The sequence below is a fragment of the Trachemys scripta genome, chromosome 4 (assembly GCF_013100865.1).
Source record: "Trachemys scripta elegans isolate TJP31775 chromosome 4, CAS_Tse_1.0, whole genome shotgun sequence".
NCBI classification, from domain to species: domain Eukaryota; kingdom Metazoa; phylum Chordata; order Testudines; family Emydidae; genus Trachemys; species Trachemys scripta.
The window spans coordinates 124,719,006-124,723,994 of NC_048301.1; the positions used below are offsets into that span (position 1 = coordinate 124,719,006).

Genomic DNA, 4,989 nt, shown 5'->3' on the forward strand with positions numbered 1-4,989 from the left:
ATAAACACAATCCCTGCCTACTGCCTCCACTTGGCTTTGAGATCTGAAGAGCAGCAGAATTTGACAGTGTTTAAAGTTAACAGGAGAAGGGAGTGAAGACTTCATAATTACGCACTCATGAGTTAATTGATGGTAATTAAATAAAGTAGGCAGTGAAGGAAGTGGCTATGCACTTGCCCTAAGAGTCATGCAGAGAGCTGGTGCTGCAGGAATGTCCTGTGTGCTCCAGGTCTTGGGCAAAGCAGCAGGTTGCCTAGGACAGGGTTAAATGTATGGGTTCCCCCACCCCACCCCTCCCAGCTGTTTGCAGCAAACAGAATCTCACTGGAAGGTCTGAACTGAACAAGTGTTTGTCTCCTGGTGGGACTGGCTGGGGTGGCTGTGTAGGGTTTCTCTAGGTACTAAGCAGCAGCCAGCCTTCTCTCCCCTCCAGCCCTGCCTTGCAAAGAGCACTCAGGTGGGAGTGGCTGACCGCAGGGAAGGTCTGACTTCTGAGTTGGGTGGCTTTGGATTTCTCTCCATCTGCTGGCGTCCTGCAGCAGGGGGGCTCCATGGCTGATGACATTGACTGGCTGGACCTGCCCGGCAGGTGGACGTATGGAGTATGTGAAGGCGGGCGAGTCTTCTTCATCAAGTATGTTCGGCTGGCTCTCTTTGTTTTCCTACTTGCAGTGTGTGTTTGTTTGTTTATCTCCCCCCTCCGCAACCTAGTGCATGTTCTGAGCCAGGTGGTGTCTGGACATTGGTGGGAAAAGGGGCTTGGCAGAAGAGCTGGGGGAGAGGGGGACAAGGCAGAAGAAATGGCACAGGGGAGAAGAGGGGGATTGTGGCCAAGCATAGGGGATAACTGAACTTTGGGGGGCTGTGGGACTTAGGGGCCTACCCCCAGTTCTTACTAGTCCTCTTGATGCCTCCACACCTGAACCTACACAGACCTCAGGCATTTTTATTCCTCATTTCCCCTCCCCTTTTATTTCACTGTCTGGGAGGAGTTCAGGGGCGACCCGGCTGATGCTCCTTCTCTCGTGCTCTGTAGCCTGGCACAACTATTGGAAGGAGTGGAGCCCCTCCATAGTGCAGCCACTGATAGGATCTGCTGTCTGGCAAGCCCTTTGAGGAAGCTGTAGACCAGCCCTACCCCTGATCTTCATGACCTCCCTTCTGCCTCCCATTCATGCTACTGGGGACCTCCAGAAAAGGGATAGAAAAGGGCCCTTGTAAAGCTCCCCTCTGCAGGCAGCAGGCACGCACCTACCCCACTCCTCCAGACAGGTGTGATGTATTTGGGAAGCCAGGATGGGAGTCCTCCCCAGAGTCAGGTGCATGTTCTGACATTCTGTTTGTTGTCCCTCACAGCGATGAGACAAAATCTACCAGCTGGGTGCACCCAGGCACTGGATCCCCCATCCAGAGTGGGCACTTTGCCAGCACAGGTAAGGAACAAGCCTGCTAAAACTGCCAATGGCGGACTGTGTCATCATGACTGCAGCTGCTCCCCTGGTCACGTGTGTTTCCCCTTCCCCCTCTGCACAGTTAATAGAACATCCTGCTGCTGACAATGTTAGACTCTCCCCTGTAAACAATCCAGGGATGAAGGGGTTAGTACACTTTGCTCCTTACACCAATACTATCAACCTCTTCCAAGAGCTAATGTGAATTGTCGGCTAGTTTTAGCCCTCAAATTGTTGAAAAGGGGGTTTGAGTCTGTCTATTGCTGGGATCCCAGACATGCTAGCATCAGATTGCTGGGTGAGGGAGCCAGAGAGCAAAACTGGCTAGAAACAAGAGTTAAACCAAGCTGAGTGAAATACTGGAAATCATCTTGCAGCCTCAGTGGTGAAAACTAAACTAGCTTAACAGACTGTTCGGCTTCCAATGGTCTGCAACGTTCTGCTGCAGTTCAGGGACATTAAATCTGTCTCTATGCACACACCCACAGGGTTTCCGAAGGGGAGTGGATGGGTGGACTGTGGTGTACTGAGGTTTGTGGGAGTTGCAAGTTGTCTCTTTGAAGATGGGGCATGGGGGGCAAGGGTTCCCTGGTCCTGCTTGCATGCTAGGGGGACTCTGCAGTGAAGCCTGGGAGCAGGTGTAAGGTGGGGGTCAGTTGTGCCTCTCTGTTTTAGGGTGCAGCCTGCTTCGTGTGTCTCTGGTTTGGGGTTCTTGTGTGTTGTTGTTCTGAATTCTAAGAAATCAAGTCACGTTACATTACAACCTTCTGGCAAGAATATTTGTTTTTATGTAACTTCACAGCACACACCCAGGGAACATAAGTGGGCCCGACTTGAAAGGCCTGTAAGAAGCCTAATTTCCAGAGGGCGGGTGCTCAGCACTGTCTGAAAATTGGATCTTTTTACGGGGTCTCAAGTTTGAGGGCAGGGGCCCAAATCACTAGGCCCTTGGAAACGCTGTGAGCGTATGAACCAGTGAGTTGGCGGTGTCCCTGAATCTACTTCTGTGCTGCTGTCCTCTGTGCGCTTCAGCAGATCTCCGTAAAAACGTAGGGGAAGAGCTAAAAACAACGTGGGTTGTAATTTCTAACTCAGCCTGGGTTGGGAGGGAGGGTGTCAAGATGGGTCACTCAGCTGAAATTTCCTGAGATGCAGCATTCCAGGTGCATAGTAATTGGTTTGTAACTCGGGACCAGACAGAGTTGTCAGACCGGAACTGACTCAGTGGCCCTTCTATTCCGGTACCCCACCTCCTGCCTCCCAAGAACTAGCTCATTGTCTATCTGGTCCCTCCCCTTTCTCAACAGTGACCAATGATGGGTGGGAGAAGTGGAAAGATTGCACCTAACTACGCAATATTCTCATGTGAGGGAAGCTCCTCTGAGCTTAGCTGTCAATCAGTTTGTGCCCCAAAGGCTGGTATCCTGGAATAATTTTGAGCCTGCCTAATGTAACTGCAGAAAATATTCGTATTCAAATGAGTGCTTTCTTGAAAGGTAATAAGCTAAAAATTGCAGCTGTAATATCCTGCAACAGGGAGTTCCGCTCTTGAACAGATGAATGATGTCTGCTTTTGCTGTTGTATCTTTTCAGACTTTCCCAAAGGCTGGGAGACAGGCACCACACGCCAGGGGGCCATATATTTTATCAAGTAAGTGGGAAGGTTTTTGTTGTTGTTTCTGCTGTTTGCTGACTTTAGGAGCTATTTGCTCTCCCCTCCTCCCCCTCTGCAAATGCTTTTAACTGTTTTCTGAGCTGGGGGAGTGGGTATAAACTGAGAGGGCAGAACTATTGGGTAATTACTGCCCTGGCTGAAAATGTTGGAAGGGCAGGTGGGGCTGACGCTGCTATAACATTTGATAGCTCGTTGTGCACTATATGCAGTTATGCTGTGGGTAGGATTGCTTCAGACGCCGATGTGCTGGTGGGGACGTGAATGGGTGGGGGTGTGGAGTTGGGTGGACAATTGCTATCTTCCGATCACGCATTGCTCCGGCAGCACTGAGTCAGTTGCACCTGCCCTCGGTGGGACTAAAGGACAATGCTGAAAAGGAGGGTAGCAGCCAAAACCCCATCGATGGCAGTGTTGCTACAAGCAGTGGAGTGGAACCTGTGTTAGCACTGTCGGAAACTAGGCAGAGATTGATAGCAGCATGCAGTGCCTTGTCCTTCTATACCCAGACAATGCCTTTCAGAGGCCTAAATTATCTGCTGCAATCAGCAAAATCCTCCCATCATGCTTAGGGGTTGCATATCTCTTAAACAGGAGCTTTGCTGGAGCCAGGACTCCTGTCAAGTTGTTGTTGAGGAGGGATGGGGCTTGGCGCTCGTCCAATTGGGCACTGCCCACAGCTCTCCCAGACCCCGGTGTGGTCTTTTCAGTAGCTAACACTGGTTGTGATCCCAGTGGCTAATTCCAGCCTGTCAGGTGCGGCCCACTCACTACTTTGGCTGGGCTCCAACTTGCTGCATGGATGACGGGATCTATAGATGAGTCCTGCAGGAATTGGCATTGTCTCGTGTCTTTCCTTCCCCGGTGCAAACTCCTCCCACCCCACCCCCCACCAAATCCACATAGAGGATAAATTGGCGTCGCTCCATTGACTTCAGCAGAGGTACACTGATAGCAGCTAAGGATCTATCCTAAAGTTGCTATAGCCTGCCCAGCCATAGGCTGAACTTACACTCTGGCAGGTGGGGTGACTTGGGTCATAGGCTCTGCAACGGGGCACATCCATGGATAACTGAATTTCCCTCCCAACCCCCTGCCCGCATGCCATCCTTCCCCCAGCTAGGATCCCTTCTTCTGGAGAGGCTGCATCAGAACAGACACCCCCTACTGTCCCTCTGTCCAGGAGACAGGGCTGGTGCAGCACCAGCTTTGATCTTAGATACACAAGCTGTGAGGTTCCCCATTGGATCACTCCCAGCATCTGCTGGAAGAGCTTGGCAGGAGGAAGTGGGGACCACATTTAGGGTTGATTCCCATGCATTGAGGAGAGCCCCCTGTGCCACACTGGTATTTCAGACACAAACGCTTCTAGCAGGGACTTCAGAGGGCTCTGCAACATCGCAGGCAAAAACAACCAGCCCAGACCATCCTGTATCCAGCACTATTTGCATGAAAATAGGCTCTTCCCTTAGGGAAAAGCCTTGTTGAGTAAGAATTTTCTCTAGCCTTTTTGGATCCTCCTAGAGAACCAAATACAAAACGGTGTCGGTGCTACAATAGGGGTTTAAACCAACCCCCGGACAGGCTCTCCAGTTCTATGGGCCGGATCCTCAGCCAATGGAAATGATTGTTAATTATTTGTATTGCCACAGCCATGGCCCAGGACCCCATGGTGCTAGGCGCTGTATAAACACAGAGCAAAAGGACGGTCCTGCCCAAAAGCTTGCACCCTAGGTAAATCAGCACAACTCCTTTTGATTTCCACCAGCTGAGGATCTGGCCCTACCGTACCCTTCCCAGAACCGTGTTGGCTTCTTCCCTGTTGCATTCTATAGGACTTTCCCCTCTACGATATTTTATCTGGGG

The 4,989-nt window shown here is 51.1% G+C and overlaps 1 long non-coding RNA gene across 1 annotated transcript; it reads left to right on the forward strand.

Moving 5' to 3' along the window:
- The first annotated feature begins 431 nt into the window (after positions 1–431).
- On the forward strand, positions 432–3,102 carry LOC117876151. The gene is made up of 3 exons (XR_004645431.1): positions 432–634; positions 1,357–1,433; positions 3,045–3,102. It is a non-coding gene; the product is annotated as an uncharacterized LOC117876151 (long non-coding RNA).
- Positions 3,103–4,989: the final 1,887 nt, after the last annotated feature.